We start from the raw sequence: 24294 nt of genomic DNA on the forward strand, positions 1-24294 counted from the left end.
AATTCAGTTTTCTTTCACAGTTAAACGTCACATACCCTCACCTCATACTACAGTTTCGACACCATGTTACAAATCAACAGCTGATCAGTTTGATCGCAAGATGCGTGAAATCAAGCTCATACTACTAGTTTTACACACACTGGCTGTAATTCAGGAAAAAGAAGGTTTCAAAACTGACATGAGTTTCAAAGAGTTTAGGTAATAGCAAGTTATGGCCTGAGTTAGAAAACTTACATGCTCGTGCACAAATAAATTATTAAGACTCGTAAAAGGCTTTACAGCGAAGTTTACTGGAGTGGACATATTTTTAAAAGAGCAACAATAATTACATAACTTCAGTTAGTGAACACTTCAAAATTTAAGCTTCAGTACACAAACACTAAATAGCCTAGATCTCAGGCACACGGCCTTTTCAAACAATATTTACCTGTAGGATCTGATTCATGTCATTAGAAACAGTGATAGTTCCAAGAAAACAGTTGTGACAGCTTAGAGTTAAATAGCGATTTTCTGTAACTAACATCAAGTAATTACCGCCACTGACTAGCTTAGAGTATGACCAATTAAAACATTGGCTAGCTTACAACTGGACAAACTAAAATGCAGATTACTTAAGAGTCTGGCTCCAAATAATGACACATAAGTAGAAGCCCCACTGTCAAATGATTGGTTCCTGGATTTTTAACAAAACACTAGTCGTCAAGATGACCTTTACAGCGTGTTAAATAGAAGAACTTTTGGACAGAAATACCTGAAACACAGATTTGTTACTATAACAGTCAACATAACTGAAACATAAGGGACGTCAATTATACATTTGTTACTGGCAATAGCTATTAATTTGAATGTTAAGAAAATACGACCAACTTACGATCACAGCAGTGTTCAAACGTTGACATGAGAATAAACATAACTCGGCTTTCAGATGTAGCCAGGTCGCGGAAATAGTACAAGTAGCCCAAAACTTCTGACCGTTTTCTGAAGGACTCGGTAGAAGAAAACCACCGGCACATTGTATAGCTCTCTAGACCAGCTACAGTTAACACGGTAAGTCTAATTGGCAAGACTCCTACAGTATTCTGACACAATGTCACCAATAGATCGGAGGGTCCATAAGAGTCCGTTCCACAGATTTTCAAACTAGCACAGTGTCACCTGGTGTTCTCTTCAGGATGCTAACAGCCCTTCGAGACACAAGTGCTTGTAGCAGTGACAAGCCGGAGCACGCAACTGCACAAGTACGGGTCAGCTGGAGCCGACTTCCCGCGGCAGCCGTCCGCCGCACAGCCCACGACTCTATTCTCGCAGCGAGAAACACGGCAGCGCGCGCGAACCAGAACAGCCTCCCACTCGCCGCACAAGAAATACTCTGACGGGAAAATTGCGAGACAACAATCGAATTATCCAAGAAATTAGAAGGCGCAGCGAAACTAACGCAAAAGAATTTGATAAAAGCAAGGCTCATGTTTCAACAACGAACATTAATGTATATAAATGTATTTTTGAAAAGTAATAACATTGTGGCATTTTTTATTTCGTGTGACAATTTTCTGCTCATATTTTGAAGAATAATTTGCTATAACGGGAGAGAATAGCTTCAAGGTAAGTGGTTCAACACGTTTACACATCATGTATTACTTCAAGTTCCAAGATACTAGGACTAATTATTTTACGAGGAAGAAAGATGCCGGTAAGTACGTCAACAGCATAACTTCGGCAGCAGCCTATATATTGTTTGCCGATGGTTCGGTCATCTATAGATCGTGATCATTTCCCGATGCGTTACATCGTTACTTTCAAAATTCATCAGTGGCACGCTACCCTGCACAAGCACTAATAACAGCCATCCATGCAATACAGTTCTACATCTAACACGTCTTCAGCAGATGGCACCTCAACTTGGATCTGGTAAAGAGAGCACTGTATGGTATCCTTAGTAAATGGTTAAATTGCCCGCCGATTGGCTGTGCGGTCTAACGCACAGCTTTCTGAGCGGGAAGGAGCGCCTGGTCCCCGGCACGAATCCGCCCGGCGGATTTGCGTCGAGGTCCGGTGAACCGGCCAGTCTGTGGATGGTTTTTAGGCGGTTTTCCTTCCGCCTCGGCGAATGCTGTCTGGTCTCCCTTATTCCGCCTCAGTTACAATATGTCGGCGATTGCTGCGCAAACATGTTCTCCACGTACGCGTACACCACCATTACTCTACCACGCAAACATAGGGGTTACACTCGTCTGGTGTGAGACGTTCCCTGAGGGGTCCACAGGGGGCCGAACCGCACAGTAACCCTGGGTTCGGCGTGGGGCGGCGGAGGGGTGAAGTGGACTGCGGTAGTCGGCGTGGGGTTGTGGACCACTGCGGCAACGGCAGGGACGGAACCTCTCCGTCCTTTCTATGTCCCCGGTTAACATACAATACAATACAAATGATTAAATTTGTTTAATCATTCATGCCTGATTCTCGGACTAGCTTTCTTTACTGTTGGGCATTCTTGCTATGATTTGGACAGTTATGCCGGTTGCACATGTTTTAACCTTGCCCTGTAGGGCAACACGTGCTACGAAATTAGTAACGAAGGTGTAGCACTTCGTCGACGTAAAGGAAATTAGAGTTCCAATAGCAACTGAGGAAGGTTAAGAAACAAACAGACAACGGGCTTATCGAAGAAGCCATAATGGCTTTCACCTTAAGTATATTAAAGGTAGGGAGAATCGTGATTCCAAGATGAATTTGAGATATTAGATATGTGACAATACACAAACGAAGTTTACCTAAACACTGTATTCGAGGAATCAGTACGGTTTGAGCCCCCACGTGCTACAATCATTTGAGAGAACGGATACCGTTCGTGATGACAGTGTTGGCAATGTCGGTCGTCTAAAACAAAGTGAAGACGCCTGAAACATTGAGAAGAGAAACGCCGTGTTTCAAACCAGCCTCAGGAAATCGATCAGATGAGCTGCACTACAGTAGGCAATCAACCGGGAGACACTGTGACAATTTGTTGCTTAAAACCTGCACCTCTTCCCACACAAACCATCATCCATTAAGCCCCAGGGCCATGGAACAGCGGTTGTGTTTGGCTAACACAGTTGTTCACAGAGATGTCGAACAGGACTTTGATGTGAATATGGTTTGGTTTAGCGACAAAGCCCACTTTCATTTGGATGGATTCAACTATAAGAAAAATTGGCACATTTGGGGGACTGAGAATCAGCATTTCGCAATCGAGAAATCTCTTCACCGCCAACCGGTGACTGTGTGGTGTGCAGTTTCCAGTCACGGAATAATCTGTGCGATATTCCTCGATGGTCCAATGACTACCGAATGGTACGTGAAGGTTTTGGAAGATAATTCCTGATTTCGATAAGATGTGGTTCATGCAAGACTGAACTCAACCCCATCGAAGGAGAAGAGTGTTTGATGACCTGTAGGAGCACTCTGGGGACTTCATTCTGCCTCTGGGGTACCCAAAGGCCACTGTCATGGGTCTCGATAGGCCGCCATATTCTCCGGATCCAACCCATGCGACTCCTTTTCGTGAGGCAACATTAAAGACAAAGTGTACAGTAATAACCCCAAAACCATTTATGAGCTGAACACAGCCATTCAGGAAGCCATCGACAGCATCGTTGTTCAGAAACTTCTGCAGATCTCACAGAATTTCGCTATTCGTCTGAGCCACATCATCGCCGATGATGGCAGGCATATCGAACATATTATAACCTAAATCTGAATATCTTTAGCCGGCCGCGGTGGCCGTGCGGTTCTAGGCGCTCCAGTCCGGAGCCGCGCTGTTGCTACGGTCGCAGGTTCGAATCCTGCCTCGGGCATGGGTGTATGTGATGTCCTTAGGTTAGTTAGGTTTAAGTAGTTCAAAGTTCTAGGGGACTGATGACCACAGCAGTTGAGTCCCATAGTGCTCAGAGCCATTTGAACCATTTTTTTTTAATATCTTTAGTGACGTTGAATAAAGTGTGTGCACTCCGTATTTTCTAACTAATATACGTTTTTCCCATATAGTTAAGTAATTGTCACCCTGTGCATCACTCGTCGTATAGAGTCTGAACCTTTTCTGTAACAATCTAGTTCGGTCCTGTTACCCTGCCAGTCGCATCTGTAACCTCTACTATCGAAATGTCTCGCAAAGAATAATTATTATGGATATTTCTTTAGTGTTATTAGTACTTTGGTATTCTAATTATGGCACTGGAGAGCTTTGCGTAACATAAATTTTAGACACTGTCACCAGTAAACAGTTCAAGACCTTTGTTGTTGTTGTGGTCTTCAGTCCTGAGACTGGTTTGATGCAGCTCTCCATGCTACTCTATCGTGTGCAAGCTTCTTCATCTCCCAGTACCAACTGCAGCCTACATCCTTCTGAATCTGCTTAGTGTATTCATCTGTTGGTCTCCCTCTACGATTTTTACCCTCCACGCTGCCCTCCAATACTAAACTGGTGATCCCTCGATGTCTCAGAACATGTCCAAGCAACCTATCCCTTCTTCTAGTCAAGTTGTGCCACAAGCTCCTCTTCTCCCCAATTCTATTCAATACCTCGTCATTAGTTATGTAATTTACCCATCTAATCTTCAGCATTCTTCTGTAACACCACATTTCGATAGCTTCTATTCTCTTCTTGTTTAAACTATTTATCGTCCACGTTTCACTTCCATACATGGCTACACTCCATACAAATACTTTCAGAAACGACTTCCCGACACTTAAATCTATACTCGATGTTAACAAATTTCTCTTCTTCAGAAACGCTTTCCTTTCCATTGCCAGTCTACATTTTATATCCTCTCTACTTCGACCATCATCAGTTATTTTGCTCCCCAAATAGTAAAACTCCTTTACTACTTTAAGTGTCTCATTTCCTAATCTAATTTCCTCAGCATCACCCGACATAATTTGACTACATTCCATTATCCTCGTTTTGCTTTTGCTGATGTTCTTCTTATATCCTCCTTTCAAGACATTGTCCATTCCGTTCAGCTGCTGTTCCAAGTCCTTTGCTGTCTCTGACAGAATGACAATGTCATCGGCGAACCTCAAAGTTTTTATTTCTTCTCCATGAATTTTAATACTTACTCCGAACTTTTCTTTAGTTTCCTTTATTGCTTGCTCAATATACAGATTGAATAACATCGGGGATAGGCTACAACCCTGTCTCACTCCCTTCCCAACCACTGCTTCCCTTTCATACCCCTCGACTCATATAACTGCCATCTGGTTTCTGTACAAATTGTAAATAGCCTTCCGCTCCCTGTAGTTTACACCTGCCACATTCAGAATTTGAAAGAGAGTATTCCAGTCAACATTGTCAAAAGTTTTCTCTAAGTCTACAAATGCTAGAAACGTAGGTTTGACTTTTCTTAATCTTTCTTCTAAGATAAGTCGTAGGGTCAGTATTGCCTCACGTGTTCCAACATTTCTATGCAATCCAAACTGATCTTCCCCGAGGTCGGCTTCTACCAGTTTTTCCATTCGTCTGTAAAGAATTCGCGTTAGTGTTTTGCAGCTGTGACTTATTAAACTGACAGTTCGGTAATTTTCACATCTGTCAACACCTGCTTTCTTTGGGATTGGAATTATTATATTCTTCATGAAGCCTAAGGGTATTTCGCCTGTCTCATACATCTTGCTCACCAGATGGTAGAGTTTTGTCATTACTGGCTCTCCCAAGGCCGTCAGTAGTTCTAATGGAATGTTGTCTACCTCCGGGGCCTTGTTTCGATTCAGGTCTTTCAGTGCTCTGTCAAACTCTTCACGCAGTATCGCATCTCCCATTTCATCTTCATCTACATCCTCTTCCATTTCCATAATATTGTCCTCAAGAACATCGCCCTTGTATAGACCATCTATACACTCCTTCCACCTATCTGCTTTCCCTTCTTTGCTTAGAACTGGGTTTCCATCTGAGCTCTTGATATTCATACAAGTGGTTCTCTTTTCTCCAAAGGTCTCTTTAATTTTCCTGTAGGCTGTATCTATCTTACCACTAGTGAGATAAGCCTCTACATCCTTACATTTGTCCTCTAGCCATCCCTGCTTAGCCATTTTGCACTTCCTGTCGATCTCATTTTCGAGACGTTTGTATTCCTTTTTGCCTGTTTCACTTACTGCATTTTTGTATTTTCTCCTTTCATCAATTAAATTCAATATTTCTTATGTTACCCTAGGGTTTCTACTAGCCCTCGTCTGTGTACCTATTTGACCCTCTGCTGCCTTCACTATTTCATCCCTCAAAGCTACCCATTCTTCTTCTACTGTATTTCTTTCCCCCATTCCTGTCAAGTGTTCGCTTATGCTCTCCCTGAAACTCTGTACAACCTCTGGTTCTTTCAGTTTATCCAGGTCCCATCTCTTTAAATTGTTACCTTTTTGCAGACCTTACATGAAATGAATGTTGAAAATTCTAAAATGTCCATTCTTCCAAAACTTATAAAACAGTTATTGAAATTTCACGCGTTAAAAAGTTACGCAGACAACTGTTCTTCACAGTACTGGAGCGGCTCTGATTCCATATCTGGTCATCAGTTCAATGTTTAAACATCTGCTGCATGAAACCACGTTCCACCGCCTTGCCATCGGCATTCTCTTTACTGGGCGTCAGTTAGGAATGTGGGAAGGGCAGTACACTGGCCACACAGCACGTGCAGCTTATCACCATCGGTCAGACATTTTGAAAGCATTCGCGTGAGGGACAGGGGAGCGTCATAGCGACAGATCGCGCAGGCAGCTGGCTGGGTGTAGCACAGTGACTGCAGAGCGACTGATGGTCTGGTGGGCGTGGGGGGGGGGGGGGGGGGGGGAGGCGCGGCAGGCAGTACAGGCGCGCGTCCCCCCAGGATCGCTACAGCACACCAGCAGGTGGTAGGACAGTTCGACTGGATCTGACGAATAGACGAATGAGAACATCTGAAACCCGGGCAGAGGTTACAGCAGTGTCGCCACGAACCGTCGGAAAGATATTTGATCCATACTTCTTCAACGTTAGGATCTCTGGTGTAAGGGGATATTGGGTATGAGAATAGGACTGATTTGATAATTACTGAATGTGTCAACGAACTTGATTGATGTTCGCTTGGGACTAGACGTATGTGTATCTATGTATCGGCATTATTTCATTTTATTTTGGACATACATTTAACTTTGTAAGCCTTGGTTGGTTCGAAAAATAGGTAATATCCCGAAACCGGTCACCTACTGAATAAACATCTCTTTTATTCGTAACTCTGTCTGTCTTATTGCATCAAAAACGGACTGGTGTTGCATTCTGTAACTCTTTTCATTTCCGTTAGTGTATGTTGTGCACGTTGTTGGTGCGTTAACCGAGCACTTGTACATTTCTCATCTTCGGGTTTCGATAGTAACACGCCTCAGTGAATGATAACGGCTGGATATGAAGTGCTATGGGCATACCCGTTTGTTACGCAGCCTGCACCTCACGTTTCTTCTTCTTTCTACGATTTCGGCCATGTGTGGACCACGTGAAGTACGTAGCTCATGATTTTGTCTTCTATCCTGATTTTCGGTTTTTCCGGTACTTCTTCCTTCATCTGTCGTTACTAAGACGCCCGCTAAACCTGTTGCGCATTACAGGTGATCAGGATTGTGGAAAGGTCCAAATAAGCTGTCAGTCAGGTTCACTCAAAATTGCAATTTACTGTACTTTAATAACACCTTTAAGCCAAAACGACACATAGCCGAACCTTTAGCACTACGAGGTTCAAAAAGACAATTATTTCACGGCTGAAGACTTCCAAACAAGAAATCTTAAAGCAACAAGATAAATCTCAAGTGGTAAAAACATGCAGCTAAAACTGCAAATAAAATAATTAACACAGATGCAATACAAACGGCTGAAGGCCCACAATAAAATTTTCAAGATTTTAGAATAAATTACCATAACCTTTTAAGTCAGAAGGCCGCAATGTTTTTGCTTAAAGGGTAATGTCAAGAATAAGGTTTTAAGCGGCTTAAGGCACCCCAATTCATTTTCCAAAATTCAAAAATACATAAACAAACAAAAGTTTCATTAACATACAAACACCGGTGAGATGGACAATAAAGAAAACGGCACTCAGAAGCCTCCAGCGAGGTCTGTCTGCCCTCTTTCACTTAGGCGAGACAGGAGGTGAGCCCGACTACACTTGATCCGTCAGAACCCAACCAAGGGGCAGCCACGGACCAACCGACACAACGACTTGCTTGCCACCAATCAGTACATAAGAAATGAAACACGAAAGGTTAAGAACTAGATTATCCACAATGAAATATGTATTAGCTGTCAAAACTACACACCATGTTGGACAGCAACAACAGGTGAGGAAAGGACGCTGCCTGAAATTACGTTAGTGGCCAGGGCAGGTAAACGGAACACTAACGACAACAAGGCAGAAAATTCCGGTGGTGCACTCAAATTGTAGTTAACCAATATAGTTAATTGCACCGCATAGTGGCTAAATTTCAGCAATAGAAACACTCGGTGTTGCTCAAGCAGCCGGCCCGAGTGGCCGTGCGGTTCTAGGCGCTACAGTCTGGAACCGCGAGACCACTACGGTCGCAGGTTCGAATCCTGCCTCGGACATGGATGAGTGTGATGTCCTTAGGTCAGTTAGGTTTAAGAAGCTCTAAGTGCTAGGGGACTGATGACCTCAGAAGTTGAGTCCCATAGTGCTCAGAGCCATTTGAACCATTTTTTGCCCACAGGAAAACCTCCCCAACAGCGAACCACCGAAACGAACCACACAACGTGAATGAAAGTGGCTTGGATAGTTGAAACCCCTACTCAACTTTGACGTCCTGGGTCGGTGAACCACGAAGCTCGTAGCGATCGGACAGCTCCACACACGCTCCGACACTGCGCGGGGACCGCCAGCGGACCCAGCCGACTGCACTGCGCGGAGTTAACTTCCCTGGTCCGCAGCAACCGACCGACTCCTCTCAGAATGCCGACTACATCTAAAATAGTCGTCAGTGGAAATAACGCCAACTACACACACAACCTGACAAACACTTGCACGAAGAGCTGAACGATACTGAACAGTAACTAAGCATCCACGAAGTCAAATCGGGAGTCGATGCACACGCACACACAGCCGACTCATGAACGATCGGCGAGCCAAAAGGCATCGTCCGGTAGGACGACCGACCGACGATCCACCAAGAGAGTGGCTCGGCTCAAGTGATGCCTCGCGGCAATGGTCGGGCGAGCCTTGTGGACGCAGACCTCACTGCTGCTCCAACCCGACTGCACTAGTGCCGCATTACAACTCCCCGACAGGCAGGTCCGGGCTGCGCTCCAGACGCGTTCCAACTGACTGGCAGACCCGAACTCGCGACCCGAACTCTGTATCCGAACTGACTTCGACAGACAACGACTGTGAAGCAATAGCAGTTAAACAAAGCTACTACGAGATGGGATATATCGATACGCGCTGCTAGCGGCGCTCACGGTCAGGCAAAGCAGCGACTCGGTGACGGTAGTAATTTAAATTAACGTAGTGAGGTGGAAGTACGTTAAAAACAGGGTGTAAAATACATGATGGCGGGAACACGAGCCACGCACGGCTCAGTTATAGCAATGAGCATTCTGATACTTTCCTGAAAAACACCAAGCTTCCTAATCTGGTTTCGAAAAGTTTGCCTGTCTAGAATTTTTGCTTTCGTTGCTTTATTTTTGTAAATCCTTTTTCACTTCCGTTGAGCCATCTGAATTGGATTTTAGTATTTGTGTCGAAATGGGCACAAAAATTTTAATGAGTCTTTCTGAGGTCGTTCATATTAAGTGATCCTGAAAGCAAACACTCCTTTCCCTGTGAGCATCAGATAGTTTTCCAGTTTGGGACGTAGATTACTCAATTATTTCTTCTCATCCACCCACTCCCAACCTTTCCTTACTACCAACTTTTCTTTTTTCTCCAGCTCTTCAGTTTTTCCCTGTTGGATAAGGACTAAAAATCCCGTCGCGCAAAAACACTCTGGGTTAGTAACAGTCTTGTAATGGTGGATTTTTGTTTCTACTACGACAGATTTGTAAATGTTCTTCGATAATTGATAGGCCATTCCAGTTTTCTGGGTCCTATTTCTGTCCCGTTCTTTACCAAATGGCTAAGCGTTTATTCACTCTGTTGGATCTACCGTATATTGTGGATAAGAATTTTGGAGCACTTCTAATGTTCGCTATGCACCTGATGTTTATTTCAGTCATTTCTTTGCTTATTTATTCTTTGCACTTACAGTCTGTTGTATGCTCCATTTCTTGCTAGGCTAGGAGTGAAATCTGAATTGAGTTAGATGAGCCGTTAGACGAAAAGTTTACGTTTGAAACACATTTGTGCTAACTAGGATAATACTTCATACTGAAGTTTGTGCCTACTCGCAACCGTACACTCACCTCCGATTGCGAATCCATGCTTACTAGGTCGTTTTTGCTTCTATTGCCGCACCGGTATACTTTTACCATGTCAATTTTCGCTGTTAATTACGATACGCCCTGTATATTGGTGGTATGCCTTCATTGTTTTCAACAAAAGTCGAAATTGTCGATTTTCTGTGCATGTAGTACGTGCATCACTTTGCACCTATTCTCCCTGCCTCCTCTATATGACATTCATCTAGGATGTACCTTCATATCTTGCCACCAAGCGCTCGTCGTTCACGGAATGCAGGCATTACACTAGCGAAAGTGCTCTCGACTTGCCTCAGCGACAGACAACACGTCATCTGCAAATGCTGTCAGTCAAGTCACGTTACCGATAGTACGTAACGTGTGTAGTATGTGGTCCAGTGCCACTCTGAGCAGCACACTACCGCATACAAACCTCCGCCGTTTCAGAGTCACTGTTATCGTGTTAACACCATACCGTCAGTAAGATGGTGAAATGGGTAAAATAAAGTATCAGGTGCCAGAGTGTGTGACACACAGACACCACGTCCACTTGCGAAATCATTGCAGGGCGCTTTACGAGCCTAGCACTGCAAGTTCGTAGCTAAATTCGTCAGTTTTCATGGTGGCCGTAGTGGGGACATTCGGCGTATGCAGGATTCGGACCAGTCGTATGTTCGCAAAGAACGTGCTTAATGGCGCATCGGTGTTTTAACTTAATGGGCAGTTTCACTGCTCTGCCGGATCATCACGTTTAATGGGGACTGTGGGGCGTTCCAGGTCGCTTGCCTAATCCACATCCAGCTAACGGACCTCGCGTAGGCCCGCAGCGCTCAAATGGAGTATTTGGAAGCTCGCAGAACCCTGAAAATGTTTATCCAAGTTTCCATACACGACAAGGTCAACTGTGCTCCCGTCAGAGTGTCATCCTTGCCGTGTTAACGTCCGAGAGAGAGATGCTTTATTTCCGTTCCGGTACTTTTAGATATGGGTCGCTGTCATCTGTTACTGCAGTTAATCATCACTGATATTACGCTGTGTTTCTCGTTTAGTGTGTTTCATTCACAATTAATGCTTCGTAGCACCTCAGACAAACACATCTGCTACTAATTACTATCACAAATGGAGTATATTGTACTAATGGTTCAAATGGCTCTGAGCACTATGGGACTTAACTTCTGAGGTCATCAGTCCCCTAGAACTTAGAACTACTTAAACCTAACTAACCTAAGGACATCACACACATCCATGCCCGAGGCAGGATTCGAACCTGCGACCGTAGCGGTCGCGCGGTTCCAGACTGTAGCGCCTAGAACCGCTCGGCCACTCCGGCCGGCTATATTGTATTCTTTGAATAGCAAACTTCAAGTTTTTCATATATGCAAAATTCATTTGTTGTTGTCCGAAAGAATATCTAGTAGCTTATTTCAACGTAATTCAAATACATGGAATTCGTCACCAATAAGAGCACGTAGTTTCAGATATTTCCTTTGAAATATTATTTCCGGAATCACACACCATCTTATCAACTTTTCTTGACATCAGGTACAAAGCTCTTCAAGATTATTATTATTTTCTTCTTTCGTATTATTGAAATAAAGTGGGACGAAGCTTTTGACAAAGCAGCTGCTGTCATCTCGCAGTGGCTGCCCATCGGCCAAGTCTAACTCTATACAATGTACCAGACTAGTGCAGGGGAAATCGAGACAAACTGTATTACATTAAACACTTCATACTGAAGTCTGTGCCGACTCGTAACGGTACACTCGCTGCCGATTGTGAATCCATGTTTACTGGAACGTTTTTGCTTCTATTATCGCACCGGCGCCACGCGAGACTTTCAATATCGTCTCCCTTCCCTACGCCACCGGCCTAGGCGGCGTTTCCGTTAACATTAGTTACTGAAACTATTCGTGACGCTGTTGGGAGAAGAAAGACTTTTGTAATGTTATGCGGAAGCTAATCACGCTTACAATGCCGTCTACACTTAACCTGTACAAACACCATAGTTCAACAGGAAGAAGTCCACACAAATAAAACGATGTAATTGTTAATTTTATGCTGTTAAAATTCACTATATCTTAAGTAAAATTTACACAAACGTCAGTTTTACATTTTGCAAGTTCAAGAACAATCTGTTTTTAATATTGATGGAAGATTTCAGGCGAACTCTAAGCGGTGCCTATGTCCTATAGCTTAGGTAGCTTTTGAGGTAACTTCCAGACCTGGTAGACCACAAATGTCCTGCGTCAATTTGTTCGTCTCGATTTCACCTACAGCACTGTGGTACATTGTAAACAATTATCTTTTAGAACCCTGTAAATCGCTGTGGCCGAGACTGCAAAGATCAGCGTTAAGTGAAAAGCACGATACCGCGTTGTCTCAGTTCCCGTTAGGTCTACTCGAACCAAAGAAAGATACACATTTGCTTGAACATGTTGACACGCTCTTAACGGATATTCGTAGAACATAAAAAGTTTAACATTTACTGATGTCGCATAGACGGAACAGACAGCAATGTTGTTGGCAGTATTTACACATTACAGTTGTCGAATTTTTGCGACCAACATCATTGGTCATGCTTTTCCGCTCGCCATTTTTAGTTGCATTTATCCATACAACTACTTTTCTTTGTCAGTGTCATAGTCATCTGTGGCGGCGTAATTGTAGTCTGCTGATTCGTTCATGAAAGACTGAGACAACTGTTTCTGTTACTGCCATATTGTCAGTATCACCGTCAATCAGAATAAGTGTCGGGTCCAGTAACAAACACACGCTTTCGTAACATGATGCAGATATTATATTTTAAACGCAAAGTGCAAAACTCTGCTGCTTTAATTTTTTCAGCGAGATGCTAAACTTATTGTCACCGAAAATTTCACAGTTTCCAACAGCTGAAGACAAGGTGAAAGGGCAATAATGAAACATTGCCTCACAGTGCTGATCGGGACTGACCTTTCACTCTGCGATGGACTGAGCTGTTTTGAAACTTCCGACGGATTGCAACTGCGTAACGGATCGTAACTAGAAGGCGGCCCCTTGTCTCCTTCCTGCCCTTGTCTTCACCCGGCGCCTGGGTACACAAGGCTCTCCTTCCCATCCTTGTCACCATTTCTCTGACGTTATTCTCCATAATTTCTAACTACTCGCGATTAAGAGCCATCTATTATTCTGTATCTACTTGTACCTGGTCCAAGATGCCGGAGAATTTCCGGCAGAACAAATTTGTTGCAGTAGCTCAAAGGATCACGTCACTTTCAGATAGCACTTCACACTTACTGCTAGTGATGTCTACAGGAGACTACTTCTTTGAAAGGATATACAAGAGGACTTCGACAGTATCTTCACTTACCGTACTAATTGGCAGCTCCCTGTAAATGCGGATAAATACAAAATAATGTCCATAGGGGAGAGAAAGAGGCTGTTAGTATATCATTACAAGATATGTGGCTATTGTTCTACGGTCTGTCAAAATAATATAATTATCCTGCTGTAATATGACGAAGTAGTACGACGTAGGACGAATATATAAAACTGAAACGTGGTGAAAACAAAAGAGAGACAGATGTGTTACAGTATTTTTTGAATGTGCATTTCGTCTGCACAATAAAATTTATTCAAGGCAGTAGTGCGACCAGGTCTCCCTCGTTTTGAAATCTTTATCAGGTAGGTACGACTGAGTACATCGCAGGAATTCGTAGGTGCGCTGAAGACATCGTATCAGCACGATATAGGCAGACGAAAGTGTCACAGAGATAGTCAGGCAACTTAAATATCTGAAAAAAAGGCGACGTTATTCTCGTGGGCTATGAAAGAGTCCTGCTGGCTCCGTCGTGTACCTTGCTTAGGTACCGTGAGAATCAAAATTAGAGAGATTATTGCTTGTACCGAAATACATAGACAACCATCTTTCCCTCATTCCGTTCGCAAATCGAATAGATTAAAGTGGATGGTATCAAAACGAAGTACCCATTCCCAGTATTGTACTGGGACATGCAAAGTATGTTCTTAAAAATCTTCGTGGTGACACTTTTCCATTGCATCTCGCGGTCATCGCCCCATATTGCTAATGTCATCATATTTATGCTGCATCATTGTTTACATGCGTCTAACTCCGCTGGAAACAACACGGGACTGGTTTAAATACTCATAACATAAAACTGAATTCAGGTGACGAAACCACAATGAGTTGTTTAATCGTACTGAAAACGGTGAGTTCCGTTATTCAGTGGAAATATTTTCCAGATAAATGTGACATGTTGTTGTTGTTGTGATCTTCAGTCCAAAGACTAGTTTGATGCAGCTGTGCATGTTACTCCATCCTGTGCAAGCGTCTCCGTGTTCGAGTAACTACTACAATCTATACCCTTCTGAATCTGCGTACTGTATTCATCTATTGGTCTCCCTCTACGATTTTTATTCCCCACGCGTCCCTCCACTATTATGTTGGTGATCGCTTGATGTCTTAACAAACAAGAGCCAGTGACTCATTTCGTCCAGCAAGTATGACACACGGAAAGGTCAATGTACTTTAGGTGTCTAGAATGGGAACGAAACGTTCGATTGGCGGAAATGCACTAGGAAGGAGAAAAATACTGATGTTTCGATGCAGTTTGATAGAAGGGACATTGCGATTGGTAGAGAGAGTTTCTACAAAATAAGAGGAACGCTCCTATTGGTCGAAAAGGGCTGTGACGTGAAAAAGGAACCCAAGTGGAAGGAGGGAGTTCTGCCATGAGTAGAGTATGAGAGAAATTTTCTAGGAGACTCTTCTCTAAACTGGCGTCAAGTGCAGAATGGAGCGCTTAATGCTCTGTGTGACGCAGAGAAGAAAGTTGTTTGGACACTGCATTCACAGTGGCTGCACTTCAGCTAGAAATTAGTTGTAGCAACACTTGGCTCCAACTGTGGAGAAACGAACCAGCCAAATTAGTTAACTGTTCTTGTGAGAACTGAGAGGGCACTATAATATGCACGCTGCTCCAACTATGCACGTGTATATCGCCACATAATAAAACTAGGGCTGAGTACATGTTTTCTCGCATATCGAGAAACATAGGGAAAGTTTCTGCTGGAAAGTTCAGCAAAGGTCAGATTAGTTTTGTAGGAATTTCACTGGGACAGAGAGGCCTTGCAGCCGGCAGCACGTCGCAGCTTAAGGTACATACCATGTGCAGAGATGTAAACTTAGTTGTTTCACCAACTTGTGTCCACTCTAAACACGAGCGGCCTTGGGTAATCTTGCGATTAAATTTGTCACTTAACTAACCATCCACTGTTGACTTGATTACCATCCTAAATAGAACCGAACTTTGAACCGGAATAGGACGATTTTCGTAGTACTGACCAACAAAAAAATGTTCAAATGTGTATGAAATCTTATGGGACGTAACTGCTAAGGTCGTCAGTCCCTAAGCTTACACACTATTTAACCTAAATTATCCTAAGGACAAACACACGCACCCATGCCCGAGGGAGGACTCGAACGTCTGCCGGGATCAGCCGCACAGTCCATGACTGCAGCACCGGAGACCGCTCGGCTAATCCCACACAGCTACTGACCACCATCTTAACGTATGTGTAGGAGTAATTTTGTAAATAAACTTTTTAATTAAACTTTCATAATATTGTGTTTAGGATTAATGTTCTTTCAGAGAGTTAATATTTAACGTTGTTGTGTATAAATTTATTTTACTTTTTGATGTTGGCAAGGTGCCTTATCCATTGTGCTGTTTTTATGTTGTCGAGTTGAAAACTGTGTAAAGGCGTGTAATTTTGTGAGAAAAATTGCGACATTAAACTTGTCATTTCACCTTACACAGTTGTTCTCAATTCAAGAATAAGCAAACCGCACCTTACAACTATATGAATAATTTGTTTTATCTCATCATACATTTCTTCAATCTCTCCATCATCTGTGGAACTAGTTGGCATATAAACTTGTACTACTATGGTGGATGTGGGCTTCGTGTTTATCTTGGCTACAATAATGCGCTCACTATGCTGTTCACAGTAGCTTATCTGCATTCATATTTTTTTAAGTCATTATTAAACCCACTCCTGCATTACCCCTATTTGATTTTGTATTTGTAACCATGTATTCACCTGACGAAGTGTTCTATTCCTCCTACCAGTGAACTTAACTAATTCTCACTATATATAATTTTAACCTATCCATTTCCTTATTAAATTTTCTAACATGCGTGTCCAATTAAGGGATCTGACAGTCCACACTCCGATGTGTAGAATGCCAGTTTTGTTTCTCCTTATAACGACATCCTCTGGAGTGGTCACCTCTCGGAGATCCGAATGGGGGACTATTTTACCTCCGGAATATTTTACCCAAGCGGATTCCATCATCATTTAACCATACAGTAGAGTTGCATATCATCGGGAAAAATTACGGCTGCAGTTTCCCCTTGCTTTCAGCCGTTCACGGCACCAGCGAGCAAGGTCGTTTTGATTGATGTTTCAAGGTCAGATATGCCAATCATCAAGGCTGTTGCCCCTGAAACTACTGAAAAGGCTGCTTCCCCTCTTCAGGAACAACACGTGTTTCTGGCCTCTCAACAAATACCCCTCCGTTGTGGTTGCACCTGCGCCACGGCTATTTGTATCGCTGAGGCACGCAAGCCTCCCCACCAATGCCAAGGTCCATGGTTCATGGCGGGAGGGTTATGACATATATTCCGTAATTAAGGTATTTGCGATATACAAGTATTCGGAATGCAATACAGACACACGGCTATCGGCGGTAACAAATTACGCTGGTGAACTGAAAGTTTGCCAGGAACTTCATCCTATAGAGGCCATAGAACTAATCGAAAGTACATAATAAATACGAAGGTTACGTGGAAATTACCGATACGAAACTAATAAGGAAGGACGGAAAGACCATTTTCATCACGGTTGGCAGTGCTGCTGTTTCCTCCATTGCCTACATTGGCTTCACAATTCTATACACCTCGGTTTCGTCGCTCGAGTGCCAGAAAACGTGCTATGTCAATCCCAAATTTCCCCAAGTACGCATTTTCTGCAGGCAAATTTGAAATCATCTACTATTTGTCATTACATCATTCCACTTTCAGTGAAAACGTGGCCAGTTAGTAAAAAATGGCGAAATGATAGTGTGACTTTCAAGTGGTCATGTTGACTATGCGGGGATGCGGGAATGGTTGAAAGGCCATGGATCTCCAAGAAAGTAGATCGACGAAGGTTACAGAGTGATTAAAGCTAAAAAAAATATTCATCACTACCAAAGAGTCTACGCTGTTTGCGTTGTTGAGTTGCACAGAGTGAGAGTGCTTAGCGCAGCCCAATCCAAATAATCTCAGAACGAGCAAATGTATCCCTCGTGATATGGTCTTACAGCAAACAGTACAGTAAACAATCTGACGTGGCAAGTGATTTTTAACTTTTTATAATTGCCATATCATTATAGGATTTTAGTTGTTTTTAATAGACATACAGTATTTCTGTGGCACTGCAAAGTCCTTTCGAATAGAACTTCAAGGATAACACGTGTGTGGACCTAGACCAAACAGTAAGTGTCCCGCGGCCAGACGAAGAGGCCCCACAAATGTCTCTCCTAATGTGCTAAAATGAAGCAAACACTTGACACTGGTACAGTTCGCGTGTTTACCTGGGCAGGTGAAGCTAATATGTCTTGTGTTCGGCTGGTGAAGCCATCTTCCACTTTGCTCGTGAACCTATTCAGCCTTTCACAATGTTTATGACAGTGTGGTGCGATCGTACAGTGAAAAGTAACGTGACATTGCCAAGTCCGCATGCACTGTCTTTCGAAGCATTGTAAAAAATTATAAAAATGGAAGTGTGAGAAACAATGTAGGCCCACGAATGAGAACAGCAACTAGTGAGAGAAATGCAACTATGCCAATACTGAATTACAACGCATTTCATCCTGTCCATACATCGCTCTATCTACATATTGGTGGAAGTGACTTTCAAGATCGGTCACATTTCTTCGAATGGTGTGTACGAAAATTGCAAGGTGATATGGTGTTTCTACCCAAGATATGGTGTGCAAGTGAGTCATCGTTTACAAACTGTGTCCAACACATTTTCACCATTATCTACTACCGATCAGCTGAAAATCCGTGCTGGCTCACGGAAATGGATTGGTCAGTCATCCTGTGAAGCGGACTATTCAAGAATCACATCACTGATCCTTTTATTTTAACGGGACTCTGAACGGCCACAAACAGCTACAGTTCCTAGTAGATATGTTGCCGCACCTATTGGTTGATATACCAGCGAAATGCGACATTCTCTGTGGTACCAACGTGACGGATGTCTCGCCCACTCCACACAGATAGTTACAGACCTTCGTGACAGATCATCTGGAAACCGTTCGATCGGTCTTCCGGGAAACACAAAATAGTCTCCACTCTCACAAAAAGTAACTCCTCCGGACTTTTATCGGTGTGGGAAACTAGACAAGAGAGCTACAATGAAACACTGACAACGACCAAGGACATGAAATTCTGCATAACAAGTCCGCGTACTGCGACACTGCAGATGAAATTCGACATGCAGTGTTGTCCGTCTCTGATTAATTTTATAGTACATATCAATGTCCAGGGTCAACATTTTGCGCCGTGACAATAAAACACAGGGACTGAACCTGACTTACTTGTTTGCTTTTTACATTTGGTACAGCTGGACAGACTCCGTGAGCTCTCCCCTCACGACGGCACTGTGGTTTGTGGTGCTGTTATCTTCTTACTGTTTCATCAAATTCCACACATATTACGTCTTGAACTTCTCTTCGAAGACATTGCTCCATGCCACAGAAACTTGTATAGTTCGATTAAAAGAAGCAAACTGCGTGTCATAATTCGATAGCTATAAACGTTAAGAATTATACACGTTGCCTTCTTTGTTTTGGAGGTCTCTCTCCCGAAGTTGCAGTTTTACGTATAATACGGGCTGTACACCGTCTTTTGGACAGTACTAGAGTCTATTGTTTAAAGCATCTTCAGCGATTAAAACACAAAGTACACGAGGTAAATGTGGATAGATAATAACATGAAAACTAGAAAATATTGTATGTCAGTGCAGTGCTGTTTCAACGCTTGTGTGTAGAACAAAGCACGGAAACAACGAAGGAGCCGAAACACTGACGACTGAAGATGGTTTAAATAAAAACGAAAGGGGTCAGCCGAGACAATACTTTATTACAGCCGCAAAAGGCGGAATAACTCTCATATAACTAGTTAAAAATTATTTGTGTACTTCATAAAATTTGCAATGTTTTTCACTGTAACTCAGCGAAAATTTCACTTGGGCACGTTTACTTGTTCTGGGTATATTATGGACGTGCCTCACCTGCCTCATGCAGTGGAATGAGTGCATCGGTGTACAGACAACTGAAGAAAGATGTGTGTGCTATGATGGAACATGGCGGAGAGCGGTTTAAGAAACATCGTTGATTTATTAAAAGCAGCACTGTACCACGAGTTGAAATTTTCAAACATGATGGAAACAGCTCGATAATTAGCGCTTAAAGAATTAGCAACACATTTTAACTTCCCAGATAATTTTTTTCTATCCGACACATTTATTCACATAAGATACAAAAGAAGAACACATTAGCAAGCTGAGAATAAATGAAATGATCGTATGGCATTGTTGGCCGGGAGGCCCCATGCGGGGAAGTTGGGCCGCCGTGTTGCAAGTCCTTTTTAGTTGACGCCACTTCGGCGACTTGCGAGTCAATGATGACGAAATGATGATGAACACACAACACCCAGTCATCTCGAGGCAGAGAAAATATGATCACTGAAATTTAGTATTAAATGTTGGACACTCCAAAGAAATACATTTGTAAGTAATTATAATTTTGAGACAATTTCTTTGCTGATGTAGAAGTTACAACTCTATGATAAAATTAAAGATGTAATCAAGGATTGGGAACATTGAGATGCGAAACGATAATTACACCAACATATCTGGTACTTGACACCAAAACCAAAACGAAGTTTTTGCTATTTTTTTTTTATTTTTTTTATTTTTTATTGTCTATTCCCAAGTCTTTCAGATTCATCTCTTACATTCTCCGCCTGTTCACAGGCACTGATCCTGTCAGTAAAACTAATTTTGCGATCAATTTAATCCGCCAATAATGAAGTCAAATTCCAACGGAGAAGTGTGTTCTAGATGAGACAAAATTTCGCGTTACAGCTATATCGTATATCTGACAAAAGCTTAACGGGTAGAAATGCACTTAAAATTGAGATTTTCTGTTTTTGCGGTTGGCAGCATAACGTACTGCTTGGAAGTTTATGTATCACTCAACAATGAAATGATCGCGAATTCAGTTGCATATTGCACTTTGGTGGATTCAGCGAAGTACACTGGTATCAACGTCTACGTGTGACAGGTTTAGTTTTGTTTTACAGTGCCATAAATATACAGTCCATAAGGCTATAATATATTTACTTTTAATTCCAGTGTCCGGTTTCAGTCTACATGTCTATTTTCAGATATGAGATTCTGAAATGTGTAACATAATGGGCATGTATGAGAAAACTACTTCGCCTTAAAAACTAACATAAAAGCAGCATAGTTATAAAATAAAATGATGCGTTACCAGAAGACGTGTGAACCTGGTAGATGGAGCTGCTGTGGGTATCAATTGGTACCTATCACCAGCTGCTAACGGACTAGCAAAAGCTAGCCTCTGTAAAGGGGAAGCATCGTTTCCCTCTTGAGCCATAATAAAAGCGACTAATATTCACAAATACAGTAAATGCAAACATAATGCAAAGTTGCTTAACGTTCACAATACAACACAAAACCTCGCTGCTTGGTCACCTCCCCCACATCAGCTAACCAAGATATTTTTAAAAGTTTCTAAATGAATTTATGGATGTTAAGCGATTGTGTATTACATTTGCATCTACTGTATTTGTGAGTTTTAGTCGCTTTTAACATGGATCAAGTGGAGAACGGTGCTTCGCCTATACAGCGGCTAGCATTCGCTAGTTAGTTAGCAGTTCTTAACAGGTGCCAGTTGGTAGTCATTACAGCTCTATGGAAGGGCTCCACATGTCATCTGCTAACACACCGTTTTATTTTATAATTGTGTTACTTTTGTGTTAGTATGAGTGCTATGTGTAAACTTAAGTGGCAAAATTCGTGGATACCTCCTAATATGGTGTCGGACCTCGTTTTTCTCGCCGTGACATGGACTTAACAGGTCGTTAAAGTCCCTTGCACAAATATTGAGCCATGCTCCCTCTATAGCCGTCCACAACAAAGTGTTGCTGATACAGTGTTTTGTGCACGAACTGACTTCTCGACTTTGTTCCATAAATTTTCGATGCGGTGGGATTCATGACCGACGATATGGTTGGCCAAATCATTCGCTCGAACTGGGGGCCGAACTACACAGCAACCCTGGGTTCGGTGTGGGGCAGCAGTAGGGTGAGTGGACTGCTGCAGCCTGTCGTGGGGACGAAGCCTCTCCGTCGTTTCTAGGTCTGCAGCTCAGTACATACATATACACATAATTCTAACTGCTCAGTTAAATAATAAAATACTCTGAACTGGAGAGCCAGCAAAATTTTTAAAATGAATTAGCTTTTGTGAGAATGAATTAAACTTTTTTCTTAGGTGTACCTTTTATAAAAAAAAAATATATATTAAATTTATTTTCTTACGTTCCCCTTTTGTATGAAGAAATAATTATTTTATAGCAAGTGAACATGATAAGAAAAATATTTATTTTTATTAATTTTATATGTAATTTAATATAAAATAGAGGCTTTTTAAATGAAATTACGTGAGTTGGATCTAAAATTACGGCCGGTAGTAGATATATTTGGTAGATCCTAGGTATCTTGGGTCGGTCCTGGCGTGAGGCAATCAAATATATCTACTCATCATACTGCACCCAGTCACGGCCAAATCCGGTAGTGCATGCTTCGACATTTGCCAGCAGCGTCAAGGGAAATCCTTCTCGAATGTTTTAATCTTATATAGCAGACACTTAATTTTCCTAACTCGTGGAGAGAGGCAATTCTGATACCTCTCCTCAAACCAGGAAAGGACCGCACTTGTCCCAGTAGTTACCAAAGTGCTGCCTTAATGAGCTGTGTAATAAAGACCATGGAACGAATGATTAATCGTCGTCTGGTCTGACACCCTCAGTGTGGATCCCAGAGAAAGAACTGAAATGTCTGACAGGTCTCGAAAACAAAGTGGAAACAATCATTCATCCGGTCATCTTTGGTGATTTTCATTAGACTTTGAGAGCTTCAATAATGTGTATGCACTCCATAAGCGATTATCACTCGTGACACATACGGGACACGCGCTGTATAAGTCTTTAGAGTTCACCCTTGAAGGAGAGCCCACGAGAGTTGTTGCAGAGTGTGCTGTGGAACAGGATGACCATGCAAACGTCTGTCAGACATGTCCGACACATTCTCGATGGGGTGTAAGTCGGTACTCGTCGCCAGTCACAACATTGCTTCAGTGTTCATGCTTTGCAACACATCCCTGGTGACGCCTACCACATAGACCTTGGCATGAGAAGGAATTCGGGCCCACCGTCGTATGCAGCAACCACCACATGATCTAATAGGATTTTCCTGGCTATAAGGCAACCATGGACAACGACAAGATCTGTATGGCTGTCAGCAGTGAATCCTGCCCATAAAATCTCAGAATCTTGGAAATCTGACGATATCCTGGACAACATTTGGCAGATACCGCTTACCTCGTGTCACCACACAAGAACACGGTCATCAACTTGCGTCAGACGATATCTGGACTCGTCTCCAGAGATTGCACTTGACAAGGGAACGGCAGAACTGAAGGCGATCTGCAAGATGTCGTGTCAAGCGGTATACTCAGACACGACATCCGTGTCGCAAGGCTTTCTCGTAAGTTGTTCATCACAGTCTCATCGCATACAGCGGCTCCAGTGGTCCTTCTGAGGTCGTCTAGCAGTGATCTGGCAATATCAGTACGTCGCTGCTACGCAGAGGTGGCCACATATAGGTCTGAACGTCGTTTTATAATGCGTCGGCGACATTGTCCAACTCGACTCGTGTACTGACCTGTCTCCCCGAAGTGTGACCAGAACATGAAGACACTTGGACAGGCATTGGCATCTACAGCAACCCGACCAAAACGTCATCCTTTTTTAAGCATGCATATCACCTGTGCAGTTTGCAGTGAATTAAGATGCTGCAATGCATCTGCTTGGTTGAATACAATGTCCACAAATGCCAACTGTCATTTGTTTACCTCACCAGAAAAAACAGGGACTGGTATCCACTTGCTTGTGAGAGGTCGCCTGAAACTGCAACGCATAACACAACCAATAGACTCATTGTCACCTGCATTAAAAGAAAAGAACTCAAGCCATGCAGTAAGACCACAATGATTTAACGTACAGAACGTTGATACACCTGTTCCAGTAACTATTTTGAACAGTGTGTAAAGGCAAGTAAATGAAAACGATGCATGTATGTGTGCGATACGAATGTTTACACCTAATACGTTCGACTGGCAGTAGCAGAAACATCTACTCGGCACTTCTCTACATATATTTCCCGGAGAATGTTGACACACACCTTTGTAAGACAAACTGCGATTTAGCGTATCGTGCAGCGTGCTATCTTGCGAGTTATGGGTGAGTCAGACCCGGAACAAACATGCGCGGCTAGTTACCTGTCTTTGTCCTGGTATGTGGGCTAGTCTGCATGTGGATTTTGCGTGGTTTTCACTGCTATTGCAGTACTGGTCCCCAATGTCGGTCTCAGAAAAGACGATAACCCACATAACAGTGTTTACATGATTCACAAACGGATGGCGCACATGACTTCCTTCCCTTTGGCAACTGACGACTGAGCCGACAGGCAAGGTAT

At 42.8% G+C, this 24294-nt stretch overlaps 1 protein-coding gene across 1 annotated transcript in view; it reads left to right on the forward strand.

The window, feature by feature from the left end:
• Window positions 1-24294, forward strand: part of LOC124613267 (atrial natriuretic peptide receptor 1-like) — an 839102-nt gene that overhangs the window by 628226 nt on the left and 186582 nt on the right. The window lies entirely within an intron of this gene.

This window comes from Schistocerca americana, chromosome 4 (genome assembly GCF_021461395.2).
Source record: "Schistocerca americana isolate TAMUIC-IGC-003095 chromosome 4, iqSchAmer2.1, whole genome shotgun sequence".
NCBI lineage: Eukaryota > Metazoa > Arthropoda > Insecta > Orthoptera > Acrididae > Schistocerca > Schistocerca americana.